The sequence below is a fragment of the Rhinolophus hipposideros genome, assembly GCF_964194185.1.
Source record: "Rhinolophus hipposideros genome assembly, chromosome: 6".
Lineage (NCBI taxonomy): Eukaryota > Metazoa > Chordata > Mammalia > Chiroptera > Rhinolophidae > Rhinolophus > Rhinolophus hipposideros.
In genome coordinates this window covers 70638146-70663491 of record NC_138052.1, presented here as the reverse complement: position 1 = coordinate 70663491, position 25346 = coordinate 70638146, and the positions used below count along the sequence as shown (strand labels likewise).

The 25346-nt window shown below is 39.7% G+C and overlaps 1 long non-coding RNA gene across 1 annotated transcript; it reads right to left on the bottom strand.

Annotated features, from left to right (window-relative positions):
- Positions 1-663: 663 nt before the first annotated feature.
- LOC308498982 lies at positions 664-25301 on the bottom strand. The gene is made up of 6 exons (XR_013993536.1): positions 25151-25301; positions 22669-22795; positions 13921-14001; positions 6116-6217; positions 3729-3900; positions 664-3334 (listed from the first exon to the last, which is right to left on the bottom strand). It is a non-coding gene; the product is annotated as an uncharacterized lncRNA (long non-coding RNA).
- Between the last annotated feature and the right edge of the window lie 45 nt (positions 25302-25346).

The following is a 25346-nucleotide window of genomic DNA, read 5'->3' as shown; positions in this document are numbered from 1 at the left end:
TAGTGAGATGAGTAAAGTTTATGGTTAAGTGAAAAGAGAAATATGTATGATTATATATACAACATAATCCTCACTTTGTAAGAAATATGTTTTATTTATTCACATATTTATATATACACTAACAACTCTAAGGTTGGAAGGAAATCTTTTAAAATTATAATGGTATGTTAAGAAAAATCTGAGACTTGGAAAAAAGGCCAAAGAATGCTTATTGTCCTTTATGTGTCTTATTGCAACAGTCTAGCAGATCCACCCGATGATAGTCTGATTACCTAGGAGAACATTTCTTTAAGTTATTATTGGCTAGTGATTACAGCCTAGAGTCTGTGACATGTGGATCTTTTTCCAGTTGTGAATTAGATTATTTCTGCTCTCAAAGTTTCCAGTTTTATTCTCTGTAAGATATTAACCAGTTTTGTATCTAAACTAAACATCTTCTTTCATTGTTCTTGCAATGCCTGTTTACTCTGTCTCTCAAGTTCACTTTCATTCAGTTTTATCATCTCGCTGGTTCCCTCATTAGTGAGTTAAATAAATCTTTGACATGCGCTTACTTTAGGTTTACATGAGAATTAAGTTTTTAATATTTTCAAAATACTTTGATGTATATGAGTGGTAGGTTTACAGGAGATTTTTCTTTTTGTCTTTATATTCTTCTGTATTGGTCAAATGTTCATTGAAGGACATGTTTACTTTTCTAATGAGAAAGTGCAAAAACCAGGGGTTCCAAAAAATGTATACACGACTTGTATTCATCTTTTGTTATTGGTATATACTGAGCATTACAATTTTAATCCAGTTTTTTCCTTTCTTAAACTGTGTACACATTTTTTGGCACCCTCTGTATGTATGTTTATATGTGTATAGGACACCTATGTGTCCAATACTGATTCTCAGTCCATGCTTTCCCTGACCCTGTACCCAGTGAAAAGCCTACCACCCCTTGGACTTCTAAAAGTGGCTTTGCAGTTGACAGGGCAAACTCCATGGGACACATAGAAAGAGGTGTTATTATGCTCCCTGAAAACTAATCTGCATTGCTGGATAAGAAGAGGTTAAGGCTGATAAAATCCATTTCCACCATGCTGAGCTGGGCACAGGATTGCCTTTTCAGTGGGGGGTGAGGACAAGGGCCTGAACATGCACTCCTCCCCACAATGCCCCTTCACTGAGGGAAACTGGAGTCTGAGTCCCAGGTAAGGGACTGGGAAGGGTGGACCAGGAGAGGGCAGAGAGGACCACAGGAGGAACCAGGCCGCAGCGTGGGAAAGGAGCCTGGGGCCACAGCCTGGTAAAGGAGCCTGAGGGCCTTGGACTAGAGAGGGAGACTCCCTAAACCTCAGTACCCCCAAACAGGGGAGGGAGCTGGTTCAGGCTAGTTCTTTGCACTCACACTCTGATTTTATCTTTCATCTCCGTCTCCCAACCACTCCTCATTACAACCCCACAGCCATGCAGATAATATGACTCTGATTGCTGGTGGTTGCTTAGAAATGTAAATAATTTCTGGCAGTTTTCTAGCTTCAGTTGCTTAACTAGTTTCTAGTCGCTTAATTTATTGACCAGTGGAAAAGATTTTCACTGAAAAATCCAGATTTGAGCTCCAGTGCTTTCAATGCCAGCTTCCTGCAGAGACAGCTGCCAGACTCAGTAATAACCTAGGAACAGAGGTGCTGCCATCCACTGGACCCTGATGGGTGCGACAGCAAAACTCCCGCCATGTTGGATGTGCATATTCTAGGCTGGAGAGAAGGCCCCAGAGACACCACCTAGCCAGCCACTGCCTAATTACTCATTGTCACAAGAACTGATAACATATGTTTTCTTGCTGCATTCTGAAACTTCAGAAACCGCATCAGAGAAAACGCCACTTTGAAAAACCAACATAAAATACATGAAAGCAGGACAGAAGGCCTCTGCTGCCCCCTCTTGGTGGGCATATAAGAATATGCTATTTGATTTCCCTATTTTGGTCCTGGTTCTGCCACCTGTATTCACTGTGAAACTATGTTTAAATAATTACAATTCTTTGGATCTCAATCTCCTTACCTGTACAATAAGCTTATTAGTCTCTTTAAATGATATGATTTGTGATTCCAAGGAACCTAGGTTTTCAGAGCATTTGAAAAAGAAGGATAAAGAAATAATGCAGTCTCCTGAAGTTCTCTAATAAAGCAGATCAACATTTACTCTGTTATTATTGTTTTCACATTGCAATGTATAAAATGTTTGCTGCAAATTCTATTTTTATGATTTGAATTTAATTCAAGATAAAAATAAAGCAACTAAAATCAAACAGATGAAAGTGAACATCATACGTTTCATATTCTTATACATTTCTGGAGACAGGAATGAAAACAGAAACTAGGACTTGTTCTGGCTTAAGGTTTGTATTTGTTGCTCCAGTTGAAAAAAAATTGTCGTTTTCCTTCTGTTAAGAATTAAAAAGCATTTCATTTAAAGGCAATATATACTACTGAAACCCTTTATATCTTATTAAGTCCAGTAGTGTTCTCATTATAAAAAGGCATTTTAAAGTTAAAATGAAATTGAAAAGTAGCCACACATATCATGACTCTCCCATGATCTGGTTATATCCAGAAATATCTTGGGAACTTGCCTTGGAAAAGCTAGACTTTTGCCTGTGCTGACAGAGCAGAAGCCCTCCACCTAATGGCATGCACACTGCCAAGATTACAATGTGTGATTTGTAGGGCAGAAGGATCTGAGTCTGTGGGTACATGTGGTGACAATGACAGATGGGCATGTTGTGGGAGAGAGCATGCAGTGAGTTTGAAGAGTTGAAATGGCTCTAGAGGGTCAATGTTAGTCACAGGTGTATTGCTCATGAGAACAGTGACGTTGACAAATGAAATACAAATGACAGCAGTAACATCAGTACATAAAAGACAGCCATAAACTTATGGGATTATTTTAAACCCAAAATCTTGAAAGATGGACATGTAAACAACTGTTATTCCTCTTGAAGTATTTATCTTGGGAGAGATGACACATTTATCTCAATAGTGCTCTCTATCTCAAGACACTTTGGGAATTCTTTGGAGGGATGTTCTTGGAAAGCCTGTGGTCTCCATGGCAATAAATCTTTACTCTTTGAAGGTGGGTTTGATTCTTGGTAAGAGGTAAAAAGCATTCAGAAGCCAGCTTGGGTCAGACTGGCTAACCCCACTTTTTTGTCAAAAGTCAAGTAAAAAGAGATTTTTCTTGTGTAGTTTGTAAACCAAGAAGTGTTTTGTTTTGTCATCTGTTTCACCACATAGGGGCACTGCCCCCAGGCTGGTCCTTTTGAAACTTCCCTTTCCAATTAATTTACCTGATAAGGTGGAGATAAAATTAGATATTTTACATTCAATAGGCTCTTGACACCATGAAATTATGTCTTACGATCCTAATGAATCCTTTTCAGAGGATTCCACTACAGTTATAAATTTTCCCATAAAAGATACCAATGTATAAACTTTTTAAAAAAGTAAATGATCTCTTTAGAACCTAAACATATAAGTTCAGGATAGACACAAGTCATAAAGCTATTAAAATAAATTCGCTACTAAACGAAAACTCTATATACGTTACATCATAGTCTTGCTATATGAGTATAAATAACACTAATCATAAACTTATTTCAACTGCAAATATTTTATCTCTTAATAATGAGTAGGTAAGAAGACAGACAAGTTGAGATGCTTTCACTGGTGCTTCCTGATTACCTAAAGTGTCTCATTCTGGGCCAGCCCGGTGGCTCAGGCAGTTAGAGCTCCATGCTCCTAACTCCGAAGGTTGCCGGTTCGATTCCCACATGGGCCAGTGGGCTCTCAACCACAAGGTTGCCAGCTCCACTCCTCGAGTCCCACAAGAGATGGTGGGCTGCGCCCCCTGCAACTAAGATTGAAAGGACAACAACTTGACTTAGAAAAATCCCGGAAGAACACACTGTTCCCCAATAAAGTCCTGTTCCCCTTCCCCAATAAATATTTTTTAAAAAATAAATAATAATAAAAAAATAAAGTGTCTCATTTCTACATACTATCCTCATGATTTGTGTGCTTTCAGTTCTAATCACAGCAAAATGAAAAGCTAGCTCTGTATCCAATGACATAAATGAGCGGTTCATAGTATCCCACAATTCTGTATTCAATTATGTTTGTAAAACTGACATCACTATTTGTAAGAGGATTCAGCAGGTCACCTTTTGATACAATTACCAAATGGGGTTGGGGTCTGAAGTTGAAAGTCTGATCATAATATGACCTCCTAAGGACTAAAAGAAAGATTTGTCAGCAACCTTAGGGCTTTTATTGTAAATGTTGATTTAAATACAGAATGACATTTCTCTTCACTCTAACTAGGTAAATGGAATAAAAATTGCCAGCATGAATGAAAGATTTTCTTGCAAATCCTGCAACGGTTTACAGGAGTCATGTATCCCTCCTGCCGTTTTTTTTTTTTTTTTTACAAAACAGAAACTGAAGACAAATGGGGAAAATCACTTGAATGCCACTCCTAATTTCTGACTTGGAGGGACTCAAATTATGACTTATGCATGAAGAAGTTATTCGGAAAACTATGGATGTGTAGCTTGCATGATAGACAAGAAATGGTTAAGCAGAGTCACCTTGGGTACCTGCAGCTGGGTGGGACTAGCAGGATGAGTAGTGTGTGTGTGTGTGTGTGTGTGTGTGTGTGTGTGTTATAGTCTGAATGTGTACCCCCCAAATTCATATGTTGAAATCCTAATCCACAAAGATAAGGGTATTAGGAGGAAGGGCCTTTGGGAAGTGCTTTGGTCATGAGGGCAGAGCCTTCACGAATGGGATTAGTGCCTTATAAAAGTCTCCAGAGAGTTCCCCTGTCCATTCTACCATGTGAAGACACAGGAAGAAGGCACCAGCTTGGAACCAGGAAGAAAATTTTCACCAGAATGTAACCTAGCTGGTGTCATGATCTTGGATTTCCAGTCTCCAGAACTATGAAAAATAAACTACCAGCCTGTGGCATTTTGTTATAACAGCCCAAACTAACTACGATATGGAGGAAGTTAGAGAAGGGGGGACAAGAGGCAAGAGAGTGAGTTGTGGGATGAGGCAGTTGCCGAGGTAGAGCATTTTTGAAAGAGAGGAGCAGGCAGCGTTCCTGAAACAGTGATATCTGCAACAGGAAAAATGTTTATCTTCCCAGCCAGACACTATGAAAACCCTTGCAGTACAGATACAAGTAGAACAGAGTTGATAAGCGTGGAGAGAGGTGAGAGGAAGGTGGAAGAGAGATGGACTGTGGGCAAAACACAGTCACAACCTTCGCTCTGGGGAAGCTGTCTCCCAAGGAAGCCATTGCTGAGGATTCCATCTTTGAAGAATTCACTGTGAGCATGGATTGCAGACAGGTTGATGGAGGTTACCCTCTCTGGTTAAAGTCCCTCATAAGAAATGCAACCATTCTAGTGCAGGAACGTGAACAGCACAGGATCCAGAAGAGACCAGCAGGAATGCAAAGCCACAGTATTCAAAGAAGAAGATTTAGACAGGGCCACAGACAAACCAACAATTCTTTTATACAAAGAGATTGAGAATAACTCAATTAACCGGAATAACTCTGCTGTGTTATTTATAGTTATGTATACGTTTATTTAAGTAAATATTATATAGCTATTTGTTATATATCATAGTTGTTATAATATAGAATTCCCCTCAAAGGTTGAGTAAATTGTGTTGTTCTCATTTGTATTTGTTACCAGGTCAATTATTCTTAAAGAATCCGTTAGTTGTATTTATTAGGTAACAAGTTAAAGAACACTTTTGGAAGTCATGAAATATAGAACATTCTGGACCAGATAGATCATCAACAGAAAATTGCAGACAAGATTCGAGTCGTGGGTGGGAGGACCAGGAAGGCAGTCCCCCCAACCCCCTTAAAACGTGGTCATGTAAATGGCTTATACCAGAATTATCTGAAATTAGGCATTCTATCTGGCTCAGTCATGTGAAAAACACAGATGGATGTAGCAGGAAACAGTAGGAGTATTAGATGATACAACCTTTCCTTACTAAGGTAGCCACATTCAGATGGTAGTGAAGAGAATATACAGCAGATTCCTGACCTGTTGTCCAGCTCTCAGATGATTGACGCGTCTTTGCTTCAGAGAGCTTTGGGGTGTTATCTCCTGGGATGTCCTGCACCTGGGCCGGCATCTAGGTCATCCCTGAAAATTAAATACCTTCATTAATATTTTGCAAGCCTGGAAAAGAATAAGGCAATTAAGGAAAGAAGACTACACTTTTCTCTTTCATAAATGTTCCGTTGTTTTTCTGATTACTGAAATAACACATACTTGTTGTAGACCATCTTATAAATACAGAAACGTGAGGAACAGAGAGTAAAAAGAACTTAGAATCCTTGAAAAATTGCTAAAACAATCAGGACCATTTATTGCTCTTGGGACAAAGACGACGCTCCCTCACCAGGTGCTGTGTGGTCCTTCACCTGCCTTCTCCCCTCACTCTGCAGCCGCAGCACTATTTTCGGTCTCTGGCACTTGGTACATGCTGCGTCCACACTCTTTACCTGGTCATTGCCCCTTATCTTTTGATCTTAGGTAGGAGAAGCCTTCCCTGACCCCCCATTAAAGTTGGAGCATCTTATTATCTGCTCTTCTAACATCATCTGTCTCTCCTTTGCCGCTCTTGGCCCAGTTGCAAATTTACCGTTTATTTGTGTGATTATTTGTTTGACATCTGTCTTCACCATCAGGCTGTAGGCTTCGTGAGGGCAGGGTCCATGCCTTGAAAAAACGAAAAAGATTGTATCCCTCGTGCCTAGCACAATGCTTGTTTCTTTGTCTAACTTGATTAAACCCTTTCCATTTTTCAGGTTGAGCTTGAATTCCACACTTTTCATTGTGCTTCATTAATTTTCTCATTTTTTTCATTTCCTACTAAATTTGTATCTAGTTCCATGACTGGCACTGAATCGTTCTCTGAATCATAATCCTAAGTGATACTATAAGTAAATGCTTGCCTGCCTGCTTCTCCCTCTCCCTCCACTTATTAAACAAATATTGCTGTGTACTTACTGTGTGCCAGGCACTGTTCTAGGTGCTGAAAGCACAGACAACATCTCTGCTATCAGGAAGTCAACATTCTAGTAGGGGTGACAGCCATAACCAGATCAATGAATAAATAAGTAATAATATAATTTCAGACATAAGTGCTATGAAGAATTGAAGCCAGGTAATAGGCTTCAATTCTTGTAAACACTTTCTGGTAATTACATCGGTGGTTACAAAGAATTGCCATGCCAGGGGTCAGTACTTACAGAAAAAAAAAAAAAAAACCTCAAGAATCTCTACCTTAATAAATTACTTTTCTCTCCCTTTCCTTTCCACTCCATATTATAGTCATGAGGGTTTTTTTTAAATGGAATAAGCAATGCACAAATGTTTTAGATTGTGTTTCATCGACACAAGACTAATTCACTCAGCAGAGGGAGCTCATGCTTTAATTTTGGGAAGGTGGACAGAAAGCAGGCTCTTGTAAAAAGAACCTAAAATAAGCCTGTGACTCTCATTTTAAATAAGGTTTCCTTTCAGTGCTTCTTGGAGCTAAGACTATTTGATTAAGGTTTGTTTGATTTTTATCTCCTTAAATAGATGTGACTGATGAATTCTTTTGGGGCAGGAGTTTCTTCAATAAAGTTCTGTTTTGCTTACTAAACAGGCTAACTTGGAACAGATATCCCAGCTCAGGAGTCTAAGGATTCATCTAGACAGATGATAACTGTCCACATGCCGACTTTTCTGTGGCTTTTTATGTTACACTGTGAACTCAGAACATAAACGTATTTGACTTGTTTTAATATGACTATGATTTGACATTGAACACTTGCTTATAGAGGTCTCTGCTCTTTGAGATTATGAAACAACTATTTAAGTAAAACTTCAAAGGATGTTTACTATGACATGATCTAAGTTCAAAGGCAAAGTAAATAAAGATTGAGAGTGAATTAATCTCTCAGATAAAGAACCAGTGCCATGAAGGTGACTCAGCAGCATTCAAATCATGGGTGAAAATCAGCAACACTAACAGATGGGGTTTGGTCTGTAAACAACAATTTTTTAGTTATCTAAAGGACTATAGTAATGACAGAAAAAGGTGGATTAGGTAGAAGTTTCTTTCCCCAGGGATGAGATTTCTAATGTCAAATTCTCAAGTGAAGAAATAATTTTTGGCTAAGTCACAAATGATGATAGAACATTAACAAAGAATTAACTACATGTGTACTGGTGTGTGTGTGTGTGTGTTATTAATAATGAGGCAAGCTCATTGAGTAGAAAAGCATTGGGAAACAGGAGACAGCGGTTCTAAGCCCCGCCTGACCACTAAGTAGCCCGGTGAATTGAGGGAAATCTCAGAACCTCTCTAAGCGTGACTTCATCTGCAAATTAGGGATTTGACTAGAAACTCTTTGGGCTCTCAGAGACCATATTTGTGTGAGGCAAGGTGGGCTGTTTTGTTGAACCACAGAAATATGGTAAAAGCGTAGAATGTGAGACTTTTTAAAGTAGTGGGGACCTTCTTTTCACAGACCATCGCTGATTCCCCAGCAAGATTGAGGGGTTTCACAGCTACAGTTGAAAATCAGACTTTTCTTAATTAGCAGAGGTAGTTAATGGGCAGAATTTCTTTAAAGTTTTTCTCCCATCCATTTCTCTAAAACTAATGGCACCGAAAGTGATGGCCGACAATAAGATGGAATGAACAAGTAAAAAACAAATACTTATGAGGGTAATTTGCAAATAGTTGACCATGTTTAATTGGGTGACCTTTTTCTTTTTTTTTCTCTTCTTTTTAATGGGCTTCTGTGATCCTAGTTTTGATCCGGTACAGGGATATTATAATACAGTTATATTTTTGTCATGCAGGGTGTCATGCGGGGTCTCAGCTCCCACTCCCCACATAAGAATGCAGGACATAGTGAGGCCAAAAAGGAACACCCATGGAGCCATGGATAGGGGAGTCATACCACTATAATCTTGCTGGTGGCTGGGTTGGAGACACAAGAAGCAGGAGCCACACGATCTGCAACCTGCTGTCTGCTTTTCTGCCAACCAACCAACCCCACTTGTTAGCTGCAACCCGCCGTGCTAGCTCAGCCACCATCTTCTTGCTAGCTCCCATTTTCTGCTAGCGTAGCCACAGCAGTTATATTAGTTATATTAGTTAAATTAGTGGCTCACTGGTTACAGCTGATGACCAACTAGCCACAGCTGATGGCATTTACTACCTGAGCCAGCACCTTTCCACGTGAGGCCGAGAGCCTGGAAACTGCACTCCTGGCTCTGTCCCTACAATTTTCTAAGTCTAAAATTGTTTCTGTTCCTTTTAGTCCAACTAAATTTGCCATTATTTTATGGTGTTCAGTAAAGAATATGGTATTCAAGGCAAAGCCCTTGACTTCTGATTGCTCCTTCACATGAGTAAATCTGAGAGTCATGGGTTTAGTTTTATAGAAGAAAATAACAATAAGGCCCAAAGAGGGGAAGTGATCTGGTCATGGTGACACACATAGTTAATGGGAACAGGACCATGAATCTGAGGGCACCAGGTTCCTTGACCTGAATCCTCTGGAACTGAAATTGTTCCATGCATCTGGAAAAAGCATAGTTTAAACAACTTCTGCTTGTTGATAATAAACAAGGGAATCATTTCTCAAGGGAATTGAACTGTTTAATTTGTATGAAATTAAATTTTATGATACCCTTGTAAAAATGTTTTATGCAACATTATTTTGTTCTTTGTGGGAACCATCAAAAGGGCAGAACTTTTGGTAAACTTTCCAACAAATCATCTCACATGTGTAAGCACAAAACTAGCTCCAAATGGTCCTATCCTTTTAACAATATACTGAGTTACTCTTCAGAGACAACAGACCAAATCCTCATGTCATGCAGATAAAGCATGAGCAGAGGAGAGAACTTTGACTTCCAGTTGCACCCAGAATCGAAGTCTCGTTCCCCTCTCCCCTCCACATGGAACAAAACAATTGGATGTAATTGGAACTTGAACACCAGAACTCTTTTAGAAGCAAAGTTTCCAGGAAGAACCCCTTATCATAAATGACCAAATTCCAAGGTCCTCCAATGAACACTTGCCCCACCAGTACTTCCACATATGTGTTCTCCCCAACCCCCTAGTGGACTAGAGCAAGATAGATCTGAGGTACCATTAGGTCTCCCGTCTTCTTCTTTGGCAACTTCTTGATCAATAAACCTTTTCTTACTCCAAACTCTGCTGTTTTGAGTTTTGTCTTTTCGAAACATCAGGTATATGAACTTGGGTTCAGTAACAACTGAATAATTTCAACATTGGACAAAAATCATAGTGGAAGCTGCTTAACTGACTAAAGCGATGGAAACTGAACAAGTAAGCAGCTTGGCTAAATGAGAATTTCTTTATCATAAGGATCCGTAAATGTTGCCTTAAGTTATGCGTTTTGTTGGAAAGGATGACAAAGAGATGGAAGACTCTGAGAATTGATTAAAAAATCCAGTTAATGAAGTAATTCATATGTTTCTCTCATCAGGTTAGGCCAGTGGTTCTGAGTATAGATTCCTGGGGGTTCCTCAAACCCTTTCAGGGATCTGAAGGTCAAAACTGTTTTATAATGAAGATGTTATTTGCCTTCTTCCTTCTCATTCTCTCATGAGTGTATAGTAAATCTTTCTAAGACCTTTGAATTATGTGTGGTATTGTGACTAGCTGCATATGGAAGCAGATATGCAAATCCAGACATTTTCTTTTAAGCCAGTATTAAAAAGATTTGCAAAAATTATAAAACAATGCCATTCTCATTGATTTTTCTTTGGAAAATATAGTTATTCTTCATGAACCATATGTTCTTTATGCTAATGTGAAATGGGTTTACTCATGTTATTTTCAAATAAATAATATGAATGTTTAAAATAGTTTCCAGTTTTAATTTCAAATATGACAATGGCAATAATGTTAAAAAACAAAATTTAACCAAGTAAATGTGAAGATTGGCTTTACTAAGTGATTCATGAATTGAGCAGCATCTCATCAAGCAACTTGAAGGGACCTCTGAATAGTTGTACAAAATGGAAGGTTTTTATAGGAAGAAGGGTGGGACAAGGAAGCTATTAACTAAGGAAAAGAGAGGATTATTTTTGGGCCGGACATCTTTTCTTGGGGAAAGAAAAGGAGAAGGGTTTGTGTTTGTGTGTGTGTTTCTTTTATTTTGTTTTATTTTTTATCATGCAGATTGCTGTTTCTTTCTATGGGGAATAGAGAAGGCCCTTGTGACAGATTACCTTATCGGTGCTTGTCTGGAAAATTCCAGACTGATTAAGATTATATTTCTGGGAGAGGTTGAAACTGCAATTTAGATCAAGTACTAACTCTAGGTTTGGTATCATGGTATCAGTTCTTTTAGGACAAGTGATGCCATTTTCGGTGTGGGACTTTCTCTTTAACAATAGCTAAACCCACATAAACAAAGCTCTTTAGGGTCCTCAATGATTTTTAAGGGTATACATGGTCTTGAGCCCCCCTCCCAAATTGAGAATTGGTGTGCTAGGCAACGGTGATACAATGGTGAACACCACACTTTCCTCACAGAGCCAACTTGAGCTTGCAGCCCAGTGAGTAAACAGGCGATCAATATCCAGCAGAAAATCCCCTACAGGGGAAGGACAGAGGCTTAGGGGGGTCCAGGGAGATTCTTCCCCAGACTCGGAAGGAGTGTTTTAGTGAAAGTATCTGAAAGAAATAGAAAAGGTGTTCCTCAATCAACGCTTTGGGCCTCAACCCTTTCATCTCTTAAGTATTCAACATCTTCCTTTTACTTGTATTCTTCTTATCAGCATTCATGTTTCTTCCACTAACAAAGAAGACAAAACTTAAATTCTCCAACCCTTACTACTGCCCTCTCTATTCTCTCCCTCAGCCAATTTTGTAAAGCACTCTTTTGCCTCACTGCCTCCATTTTTTCCCTTCCCAGTTTCTCCTCTACATACTCCTTTCTGCTTTTGTGAAGGTGAACAGTGCTGTCATCTCTGTCACTATTCTCAGTTCTCATCCTGCTTCATGTCTCAATAATACTTGCATTTCACCACTTTCTCCTTATCAAAACATTCTCTTCCACTGCTTCTGGAATACCCCAGTCTTCTGATATTTGTGTCCCCTCTCTAGCTCTTGTTCTCAATCTCTTGGGTCTACTCATCCTTCCACCTACTCATTAACTGTTGAAATTCCCTAAAGGGCTTAGATCCAGGGCTACTTCTCAGCTATGCTCTCATCAGTACCTATGGTTTTGATTTAAATAACTTGTAAATGTATGCACATAACCCTGACCTCTCCCTGAACTTCCAACTACTTATTGGACTACCCCCTTGGATTTCTTAAAAGGATTTCAAACTAGTATTGGAAATCCAAATTTCTGATCTGTCCTATGAAAGGTACTTCTACTCCAGTCCCCTAATTTAACATCTCGTTGTGCAAATTGAAAGCCTAGGAGTTACTCCTGCCCTCCTTTTCTGTAACCCTCCTATATCTAGTCCACTGCCACGCCCTACTAATTTTGTCTCTTAAACATTTCCCACATCTATCCCCTTCCACATGAGCACCCTATTCCCAGATGATACTGTCCCTCTCCTGGGTTGTTGTGATACCTATCTGCTACCCTGCATTCACTTGTAACCGCTTCCATTTTTTTCTCCATACAACAGCCAGAGTGACCTTTTAAAATTGTAAATATCCTTTATCAAAATTCTTTAATGTCTCTCCATTACCTGTACAAAAAAAAATTCATATTTTTTAGATCTGTATTAAAGGTCCATCATGATCTGGACTCCTCCTCTTCCCTTTCTAGCCTCACACTGTGGGGTAGGGCTGGGAGTTACATTGAACCCTCCAACATGCCATGCCCTAGTTATTTGAAATTGTTTGTTTTCCCTGAAAGATCCACATTCTGCAAAGCTACAGGCCAATGCCCATGATTTTTGCTTCACCTAGAACTCCCTCTCCTCCTTCCCACTTCTTGATCACTTCTATTTATAATTCAAGTTGTAGCTCAAGCTTGGCTCTTTGGAGAAGTCTCTCTGTATGTCTGCCTTATCCTACCTCTTGCTCTCTTCTCTAATCCCAGACCTTGGTTCATAGGTCATATTTATATTCATTCACATTCTGTTGTTAAATATTACTGGCACATCTGTCTGACTCCACCATTTGACTGTGAGCTGCTGAGGGACAGGTGGGGTGTCTTTTCTGTATCTTAAGTGCCTAGTTCAGTGCTGACATTTTGGAGGGATGCCTGTAGGAAGAATTAAAACAAAATAAAGGGGGGCAATTAGATGTTTTTAAGCTGTGCCAAGCTGAGAGGTAAATAAAATAGGAGCTGGTAACTGCCCTCACTACTTATGGATTGAACCCTGAGTTTTCCTTGGATTTTAATAAAGATGATCTGTGACTGTCCTGTCCTAGACACAGAGGAAGAGGAGTTCCATTAGACGAAAGGTTAGGGACCAGGTGGGTCGACCTGGGGGACAGGTCTGGGGGGGAAATGCCTTTCACAGTTTCCTGAGGGTGACAGTAGTGCAAAGGTGCCCATGGGGGCAAATTGATACTAAGCCAATTAATATTTCAAGTAAGTAAAATTTCCTGTGATAGATATTGAACCCTTTCTCAGGTTGGCTTTATTTTTAATGGAAAAAAAACCTAAAGAAATAAGTTAAAAGGAAGAGAGTGTTTTGTCTTGAAGATATTTCACATTTTCCTTTTGACATTCAGGTTAAGATATCTGAATAAAAGATGGAAAGTATCAAGTGGGGAACTTATTCCCTCGCCATCAGCATAAAAAGAGAAATAAATCAGAGGCAAAAGAACATACCATTCATTCAAGTGGAATTATATGTTCCTGGGTTGGGTCCAAAGGCTGAAATTCTTCTTTTCTATACAACTTGGTACAAACCTTAAGAAAAAAAATTAATATTTTAATCTGTTGGCAAGAACAACATCAAGGGTTGATAAGCATGATGGTCATTAACAGGCAAATACCGAGTTTCTCTTGTTTGAAAGGCCCTGGACTGCAGAGAGGGACACAAGGCAGTGAGAGACAGACCAGCCTTTCAGTTTTACTCTGACTGGAGAAACCTGGGGGCAGGGGGAGCAGAAGGAAGCCGGCAGCTGTTAAACACTTGCTCTGTTGTGCCCAACTCTGAACTCTAATTAGGGCTAGCAGAGGCTAAGTGACAAAAAAGTGATACAAACAGCATGCTCCCCAGGAAGTCAGGGAGCAAGGATGTAGAGGCTTCCCGAAGAGGGGCTGGGGGTGGGGGGGGGGGAATGGAGCCAGCACAGATTCATATGGGAGGCTATTCAAGCGGTGTTAGGAAGAAATAAAAAAGATGACCTTGACTACAGAAGAGAGACTAGAGGGAGACAGTGTCAGAAGCAGTTCAGACCAGACTGTAGAAAGTTTTAAAAGACAGTCTTCAGGTTTGAGATGGTATTTGGAGCCAGTGGGAGACACTCAGCATTTTCTCAGTCAGTATTTCTGGGGGATTAATTTGACTGTGATATACAGTGGTTCCCAATTCTAGACCTGCAGGCTGGTTGCATATGTCTCCTAGGGAACTTTGTGAAAATTCAAGGTATTCCTGGATCATATCACAAGAGGTTCCAGTGCAGTAAAACCGAGGGAAATCCCAGGCAATTCCATTTTCAAAAGCTTCCTCAGGAATTCTGGGAAATTTGGGAACGCTGCCATGAGTTGGGTTGTACGGGGAGGCAGGAAGGAGACCAGGTGAGGAACTTGCGATACTCTCAGTGTACATGAAGATGGTCTGGACCAGGGTAATGTGGATACAGAGGAAAAGCAGTAGCTAAGCTTAAGGGTTGGTGCATGTTACAATCATCAGGCCTTGGTTATGGGGGAGAAAACAACAAAAAATGATGATACGTATAACCTGAGTATGGAAGTCAGGAGAGACACTGGTTTAGCGGATGGAGTATGAGTGGGAATTACAATGGACTCAGGATTAGGTATGTGAAAGAAGGGTCAAGAGAGAGCAGCAGAAAAAGATCTGGGAATCATTTATGGAGTTCTTTCATAGAATCTCAGGAATGGATGAGGCATTAAAGTGGAGAAAGTTCATAAAAAGAACTAAACAGGAGACAAGGAAGATTAGTGTAGAAGGGAAGAGGGTGTGTGTGAGAGGTGGCTGCATCTGTGAGAAAGGCTGTCTCACAGATGAGGTACAGACTTGCCCAATATTATCCCATAAGTAGAAATTACAGGAAAGCAGATCTCAAATCAATTAAGAAATGGCTTTCTAATACAGAGCTGGCCCAGGGAACCGTTGTTGGCGGTTACAGTTCCAGAGAAGTTCACCATTGAGTTTCCAGTTCTCACAGAAACTAAACATGGTTAGTTGACACTTTGCAGGGAGGTGATGTAGGGGGAAATTATTGCTGACAAATGAGTAATGGTTAAATTAAGCACTTTATTAGATTTTCTGCAATGTTATTTTTTATGCATATGAAACACCATCTTAGAGTTCATTCTTATTTATATTTTCATTGAGGTCAGAAGCATCAAATGTAGCTTCAAGGAGCCCATTTCCCACATTATCCTTAGGCCTCAGGTCACTGGGACTCTGCTCTGGGTCCCAATTCTGGTCTCCTCTTGCCACACTCCTTCTCAAGGGGCAAGGAGTCCTTGGCATAAAAGGGACATTCCACTCACAGCCAATACCTCATCTTCTAGCCACAAGCTGTGGGCACCCCTGACCTCAGGATTCCCTTCCCCAGTGGCGCCAAACCCACTTCCAGGGCCCAGATGGGTCTCTGCTCTAGCCCTGCTTCCCAGAGAGAGCAGATGGGCAACTTGGAGTTCGCACATAGGCCTTTGAAGCATCCAAGGAGCAGCTGTTTGAGGAATGGACAGAGCTTGGACATGTGAGCTGGGTATCAGTCTGTGATGGCATCAATGCAAGACAGAGCTTTGGGGGAGGGGAGAGAAGAGCATTGGGCATATTCCATTTGTACTCTTGCTTTGGGTCTTGCAAATGTTAGGGGCAGGTCTGCCCTTTCCTGCCAGGCCAGGCAGTGGTATTTGGTAAGCAGGTTATTTAATTACCACTAGGTAAGGAGATATGCCATTCTTTAAAGTTTCCTCCTCCCCTTTTCAATCTAAACTAGACACCAAACGAACTGGTTTTTAGAGGGAATTCTATTTCTATAGTGACTACTACACCATCCATAGGAATTTCTTTTTTAAAACATTTTCTGTATGTGCAATTACAAAATTAAGCATGTTCATGTAAAAAGGATCATGTAAAGTTGCTGTAAAATCTAGACAATGAAATAAAATTCATAATCCAACCGTGTAGAGATAACTACCATTAACTTTATGCATATTTCCTTCCATTTTTATTCTCACTCTATGTATATGTGCTTATATTATATATATAAATATTTTTCCCCCTAAAAATTTGATGTCAGGTGCTCAATTTAAAAAAAAAATTTAACTGAAAACAATTTTATTTTCAAATTCTTCCAATATTACAAAAAAAGATTTTTAAAGATAACTTGTTTCAATCATAAGGTATACCATGATTTCTTTAAGTGATTTCCTATTGTTGAACACTTAAGTTATTTCTAAGTTTTGTTATTATAAATGACATTATGACAAGCATCCCCATATATAATAAATGTTTGACCTACCTCTAATTTTCTGGGGTAGATTCCTGGCAGTCAAATAGTATAAACATACACATTTTTAATGTACTGAATATTCTCTAATTTCTGTTGTTTTTGTGAGTCATCTCTTGCCAAGATTGGTCCTAAGGGCAATTTCAAACATTAATTATTAGGAAAAATTGGCATTTACTAAGTAACTGCTATGTGCTTATCATGGTGCTTGGGACTTTATGTATATCATTTATGTCCATCATTTAGTCTTTCCAACCATTTCCTTGAAGTATCCCAATTATACTAACAAGGAAATTAATCTTGAGCTGGAAGTTTCAGAGCTGGGACTCAAGTTGTGTCGCTCTTGCCAAAGTTGGTGTCACCATGCTGGTACCATCTTTGAGTAGTTACTACGTCCTGCAGGCCCAGCACGTAGCACCCCTTTCTTACAGGAAGACTTGGGTTTGCAGTGGCTGAAGGTCAATGGAGGGAAAGGGATAGAAAGAGTGGCAGAAAAGAAGTGATTTGGGGACTTTCATAAGTCCTTCCACTAGCACCCCAATCTCTGTTAGTCAGGTTCATCATGCTAGGTCAATAAGGTGCCCTGAGACCAAACAGGAAAAGTTGCAGATAAAAGAGAAGAGAAAAAGAAGGACTTATACTAGCTTTGTTCTCATGCTTCTTTTCCTCTTGATCTAAGCAAATTTCTGTTCCCCATTCATTTGGCAGCAAGATGAAGGAAAACAACAAGGATAGCAAAATCAGGGAATCCTAGACTTGTAAAATACCATAAGAGGTATTTGATAATGATGATGATAATAATGATAATAATATTAATGATGGTGGTAGTAGTACCAATGGTAGTAGCTTTATTGATTAATTATACTAGAGGTTTTACTGAGCACTTATATGCTCAGTATGTGCTCAACCTGATATTATCTACTTTACAGACATGATATAATTGAATCCTGATAATCATAATCTTCTTTTACATGGAAGGAAACAGAGGCCCAGAAAGGTTAAGTAATTTATCAAATTATATAACTAAAGAATAGCAGAATCAGAATTGGAAGCTATGTATCCTGATAATGGAGTTCACACTTGTAAAACACAACTTTGTAGTGCCTATAACTATTAACAACTCTTGTCCACCACAGTCCAGTGCTTCCCATCCATTAAGGCATTTCATCCTCAGAACAACCCTCTAGAGAGAGGAGTGGGGAGCCCAAGGGAGGACAGAAACACCTGCAGGCCCTGCAGCCTCCTGAGTTAGAACAACAGCCTCCCACTACCACTGAGAACCAGGGATTGGCTCCATGGTAGGAGTCTTCCTTCTGCTGAATCTATGGCCCCTCCATTCATATCTTCCTGGGAATCTGGTGTAGGCCTTTTCTTTGTGCTTATTTGAACCAGTGTTCTAGCTGATTAAATAATCTTTATATTCCTGAGGAAACCGAAAATGAAATACAGGTGACAATGAAAGGTACCTAGATTCTATAACACATAATTTCCAATAAATAATGAATAAATTGAAAAATAAATAGATAGATAGATAGATAGATAGATAGATAGATAGATAGATAGATAGATAGATAGATATTATTGCGACTTGTCTTGCTTCTCCAGCTCAGGCAAATAATAATACTAATATTTATAACTGCTAGGCACCAAAACAAATGTTTTACGTGAATATTTTGTTTACATGGCTCTCTAGTTTTCATTCTTAAATTTTTCCTTTAGGCATATTTTCTTGCATGTCCCCTTTTGGCATCATCTTAATTTTTTCTCACCCCCCCCCCCCTTTTTTTTTACAATTTAGAAATCAAAACATCTCTGGATATATAATTTCTGCAGTTTATAAGATATATCTTTGCAGGAAAAAGATTGTACTTTTTAAATTAATGATTCCATGTATTCTTTTTTAGCTACTTACCATAGGGTTTTTTTTGGGGGGGGGGATTGAATTGTAGGGAGTGGGCAGAGGAATGTCTGCAACAAATTCTCTATGGATGTTATAGGTTGCTATAGATTCCATGCAACATGAAAGATGGAAATGGTTTCTCCTCTCTTCCCCATAGACCATTAGTACTAATCAAAGATGTTATCACATTGAGAGAGGACATAGGCATTTATTTCACAACGTGTTTCACTTTGGCTATAACTCCACAAAATGTGCTGCTGAAATCACAGTGTGAGAAATAGACTCTTCTCTGTTTTTCTCCATCACAAAGCTAGATGTTAGGAAGATGGCCTCATCAGTTTTCACTTAGAATATGCTATTCTACAAACTTCACCTTCAAAAAGGCCATTAAGCTGCTACCTGTCTGTATTTCTGAGAAAAATATCTAGTACACTCACTGAGATGGGCAGAATGGTAAACCTCTGAGTCTGTAATGCACAATTCTGTCCTTTCCTTGAAAACCAATTCCACGTAATGGGTGTGATGCTTTGCTATTAAATCCAGAAGTGCTGGTACAGCAGCTATCAGTTGTTGCATACACCATAGGACTAAAACTTTCCCCCCTTTCCACAAAGATCTGTATCTAATACAGTGGCATAAATTACCCCATAGACATAAATATACAATGTATATCTCTTACAAAGGTTAGGAAAGTATGTTTGGGGGCGTGGCTCCTAGATTTAATCAGGAGGCCACTGTGTTATAATTATTTCTGTGTCTCTTTTGACCAGTGATTCTCACCTTTATGGAGGCGGTCATAGACTCTGAGAATATGAGGCGAGATCTCTTCTGTGAATATATCCTCCAAATCACATGTGAAAAAATTTTGCACATTCATGGGCTCCTTAAAGACATGAATTATCTCTGAGTCAGAACCCCTTGTTTGGACTGATTCTCCCTTTGAGTAAGTACCATAGCATACTGCTCATAATACAGTAGACACTCAACTGATGCTTATAGATGGCGCACGAAGAAATGTGAGAATGAAACAAGTAAATTAGAAGACTAGACACTTACACCGATGATACTCCAAAATGTGAAACTCAACAGGACTTTAGTTTGGGGGGAAAAAGTAATAATACTAAAGGAAGCTCCTGATAATTCTCTAGGAAAAATGACAGGAAAATGATCTCAGGAAAACAAACAGATTCAGACGATGAGATGGCTAAGAACATGGATTCTACAACCAAATTACCTGGGTTCAAATCCTGACTCTTCCATCTTCTACTGGTATGATCTTGGCCGTAACTTAACCAAGCTGTACTTCAGTTTTGTCATCTGTACAATCGGCACATAGTACCTACCATAGATAGTATAGGGCCTGATATATAGAAAGTACTTGTTAAAAGTCAGATTTATGGCGATGTCTAGATACTAAAGCACAGCCTGTGGGTGATTAAGAGGCCTTGCAATTTTGGTGCAATGATGCTACTGTCATCTAACAGAGACCACCCAAACCTATAGGGATGAGACACACTCCTGGGACTTGGCAATGTTAGGAAGAAAACTAACAAAGGAGGCAGGGACCACATGATCCTAACATATAAACTTGAGTGGCAATCCAGAGAGCTCACAGGAAAGAAGGGGGTAGAGACCATTTCAGGGAGAACTTACAGAGGAATGAACAGGAATGTGGCTGTGACGCTCTCATGCCTCCCACCATGGGCTTCCTGAAGGTAACCGTCCTGCCTCACTTCTTCTCTCCAAACTTACTGTTTTTATCCCTGACCCTCTGATCCTTGACCTTTGTTGGCTTTTGATATCTGCCTTTAGCCCCTCAAGTTTTGGGCAAAATGCTGAGACTTCTACTTCTGGCTTATTGAACCCAACTTCCGCTGTCTGGACTCCCAGTTTCAGCATCCTTTGCAGTCCCAATATGGGATGCCGTCAAGCCTCCAACCCTGTCCTACCAGTTAAATCAACATCTAGCTCCCAAGGGGATTTGAACCACACAGGCCACTTACTCCAACAAAAGGGATGGGGCTTCCCTAAAACAAATGATAAAACTGGTAACCGGGGAAGGACATAGCTGGGAAGGGATCCTTCAATTACCCAGGTTTTGAGAAATTCTGTCTCTTCTAAAGAAGAAGGGCTAAAATGTTCTAACATGGCTCAAAAGTGAGAGGAATAAATGAGGGGAATGGCTGTCAAGCGAATCATAAAGCCTGTGATATGAAAGTCAGAGAATGTTTGGGGAGAACATCTTTGGGATCATAACAAGAGAAAGAGAAGAATGCTGGGTGTTTTTATTTAGGGCTGTAGGCTTATGAAAGCTAGTTTCAGGAAGTACATGGCAATGATGAACCTTCTCCTGCTTATCAGAAACTGGAAAAAGGAAATACAGCATATACTGCATACAAAGCACTCAGAAATTAAAATTGGAGGACAGAATTGTAAACAAGGAAGAAATAAGGAGTGGGGCAGGGCATTGTAACCAGACTGTTCTCTGATCAGTGAAGACAAAGAAAGGATATGAACAAATGATAGAAACAATGGGGCAAACTGACGTGAAAGCAAAAGTGTGGCACAGAGCAGTGTCAAGTTGGCTAAGGCACCAGAGAGAGATATATTTTGTGGAAAATATTGTCAACCATAAACTATATCATGCAGAAAACAAATATCCTGCTCAATGAAGATAGAGTGTAGTAACAGATCGTAACAGTAAAAGGAAATGAAGCTCAAGATACGTGGAGATTTTAAGAGAGCACTTAGCCTCTTAAATTTGTTCAAGTGGTCAGATCAATCAAGGCTAATTATGGACTATGACCTTGAAATAATTTGTAGATGAGTTTGTGAAACCATAATCAGTAATCTTTTTTAGACATCACAGAAAACCAGAGCAATGCTAGAACCCTGGAGACAGGAGACCATTGATCCTGGTTTTCAAAAAGATGGATTTAGATGTGGTCAACTTTGCTGTCAGGCAACTTTCTGGGTTTACTCTGGAATGAATTGCTGATGAGAGGACCCACAACCCTGGTCCCTAGGAGGAGGCTGGATACTCAAGAAAACTAGCATCATCTTCTTTTGAGATTAGATTTCTAGACTGAGCAACTGATCAGTGTCACAGACACAGGACTTGGGGGTTTCACAGGCATTTGGTAGTGTCTGCACTCCCTCTGTGGAGGAGCTGGAGAAAGGTAAATGCAGGATACCACAGCAGGGTTTATACTTGATTTGCAAGTGTGAACGGTGTAGAGTATTTTTCTCATAGTTCTGCACTTGGCTTACTCGTCAATACTTTAATCAACAGCTTACAGACAGAGAGAAGGTAATGTTGATCAGATTTGCGAGTAATGGCATAACAGTTAAAAACTATCTTGATAGGATAGAATGAATAGATGAAATTTAATAAGAATTTAAAAATTTCCAAAAGGACAGAAAGGGGAAACATCACTTTGAAAGCCTCAGGGCATTTCAAATGATTGCAAAATTATGAGTCATAGTGGTTGTTTTCCCCCTAATTCCAGAGTCTGTGATTTCATAAGCATTAATAGTGCTTATCTAGCAACTGTAGCAGCAACAGCCACAACAAAAAGTAAAAACAACCCAAAAAGTCCTTGTGTCTTTTGGCTAGCTCTAAGTACATAATTAAAAGATTTTTAAGGGCCTAGTATTTCCAAACATCATTCCAGTAACATGGCAGTTGCATCAAGTCACCCAAGCAAAGACTGTTTCAATAAGCTTATGCTACCCAAACATACATACCCTAAAATGATCAGAAACAATTGATACAGTGCCAAGACTCGTAGTCATATGGAAAATTCACTTTATTTTCTGGCTTGCTGCCTCCGTTTCCCCTCCTGCTAAATACAGATGGATAACACTTACCAACCCTGCTTGAGAGGCATGGATCATAAAGATCAACAAATCAATCTTTATCAAGCCCTTGGGTTTAATTCCTTGGAGGAAAACGCTCACGAATCCCTGCTCCTCTTGTTAAAGACAATACCCATTCTATAGTAACAGAGGGTCATGACTCACCACCCAAGTTTTCCACTGACTGCTTCATGGGGGGCTCCAGGAACCTTCTTAGCAGAGTGTAGATGTCCCTCACCACACCTGGGGTGCAGAACCTGCACTGGGTTTCTTGGCCTTTAGCATTCCTTTCCTAAAAGCACAGAACACAGAGGATCCAGCCTGAAAGCCGAGGCGTAGGCAGCTCTCAGATGACAAAGAGGCTTCTGATTGGCACAGCTGAAGGTAGGCACAGTCTTATCACGTACCAACTGGAAGTGCTCTGATTTGTTCACACTGGAGATGCCAAGGGAAGCTTTGGGGAAAAAGATTGCATTGAGGTAGTTGGGAGAAGGAGTCTTTACAGTCATTCCAGGACTTGACTTCAAGGGCACAGCTTAGATTCAACCCAGACCACAGACACTGAGATTATCTGCTTTGATTTTGTTCTCTCCCTCATTTTGTTTCTACTTGAGGGAAAAGAAAACAAATTTGAAGAGTAAGGATTTATTGTAAAATCTTGTGTCCATCAAGAGAGCTCTAGCATTTATACTTCTCATTTCCTGTTCTGACGTTTGGAGGGTTATCTGGTGTTTCATTCACGTTGAGACATTTTTACTAATGAATCTTCAGTACATGAGTTAAAAAAAATCCCACACAAATACCTGAGACTAATGTGCCCAGCTGTGTGCCTCTGATGGTGTGAAGGGCTTTGTGGGGGCAAAAGGACAAATAGGCTGGTGATGTTCCTTCACCCCCAGCAATCTCTATGGCATTCCAGTTCCTTATAGCATGGGAGGTATTTTTTAGACTGATACATAATCCTTGCCCCCAAAGGGTGGGTAACTTAGTTTGGGGATAGTCAACATATATAATCTTGATTAAAGACAATTACATAGCATGCCAAGTTCAAATATCCAAGTCACAAAGCTATTTTTTTCTGGTTAGAATTAGTGGCATGCCACTAATTCTACAGATATCACAGATAAAACATAGACTACGTAGCCTTGTTTTTCTCAACATAATTATGAATTGCCCCCTTTTCCATGTCTGTGCACAGGACACAAATCAAAATATTTGTAATGAAGTGTGATAGAACAAGAAGTTCTATAAATGCAACAGAGATTGCAAAGTTTCTAGTTTCTTATTTGTGTTACTTTCCCAAACAAACAAAAGGATATGTTTGTTTTTTTTTTCCTTAGGTAGAACAATAAATTTACTTCAGGGTCTGAATTCCTCTTATTGGGCCTGTGCAGAGGAAATGACCAGATAGGTTATGGTGGTTTTTCTGTAGCCCATAATCCACAAGGATTTGCATTCTAACACAACACTGGTTGTGGATAAAGAATAAAAAGTGGTGAAACATGGAATAGCTATAAACTTTTAAAATTCTTGAGTTCACACAGTTGAATAAAGGGGTTTTGATTCTCACTGCTGCCTGCAACACATATCCTTTGTTCTTTACTCATATTTGTAAAGTTATTCATATTTGTAAAGTTAAGACCTTGGCAGCAGTAAACAAAGAGCATTATTTTAGCACCCACAGGAAAACGCTGGCACAACCCACTGCCACTTCCTGTTACTGAAAGGATTCTGGAAGACTTGCCATCTCTTCAGGAGAGGAAACATGGTGTGGAGGAAAGAACACAGCTTTGTGAGCAGACAGACGAAAGGCAAGTCCCTCTAATGCCTGCTAGCTCAGTGATCTTGGGCACATTACACAGCGTGGTAGCCTCCATTTCTTTGCACAGCCCCATGTGGAGACACAGGCTCAGTTTCAGCCTTGACTAACTCTTCCTCTTTGCCAGTGGTGCTGAAAACACTGATACCGGGTTGCCCTTGAGGCGTCCTGTCAAGGACAGTGAAAAACAAAGAGCACGTTCCATTTGTGGATTACGTGTTAGAGAAATCTCAAGAACTTAAAACAAAACTAGGACCAGAAAATTATTTTGCCCCTTTGCTTAAGTGGTTTAAGAATCTCTGCTTAAAGGAGCAACGTATTAAAATGTAAACTAACTGTGAAGTGTATTCCTAACTTTCTGGTATGATTTCTCTTCTGTTCTTGCTGGTCAAAATTGTATAATTATTTGCAAATGATCTGAAGATTTTACACTCTTAATTTGTGTGTGTTTGTGTGCGGGGGTGGTGATGGTGGTTTAAGGAGGTGGAGAGGAGGAAGGAAATGGGGAGGGAGCAATGAAAAAAACTGTAATGAAGCGTTTTTAATGCCTAATACTTAAAAGAAAACAAGTGCAATTACAAAATGTCTGAAAACATCAATCTAATCAAATGCTTTTCATCTAGCAATCCTAATACCTTTTACAAGTAGGTTTTCTCTTGTGTATTCTCTCCCCAACCTCCAGAAAACTACAGATACAGATTGATACAGGTTTTTCATAGACATAGAACAAATCATCACTCACACAGCGGTCACTTAAACCTAACACCTACTTTCCACCATGGTTTCTTTCTCTACATAAATTTAGCAATAACAATGTGGAAAACTTACTTTTCTTCCATTCACAAAGAAAACAACTTCATTTGACTTCTTAGAATAGACGTTATACTAAAATAACTGGCTGGAAGTTGTGAAGTTGTGGAGAGAAGCTGCTGCTGTGTCCACCTGAGACCTGCTGAGGTGCTTCTGTGGGAGGGTGGACAGGAGGATGGAGGGCAGCCCAGGGGTCAGGGGGTGATCTTGGCCT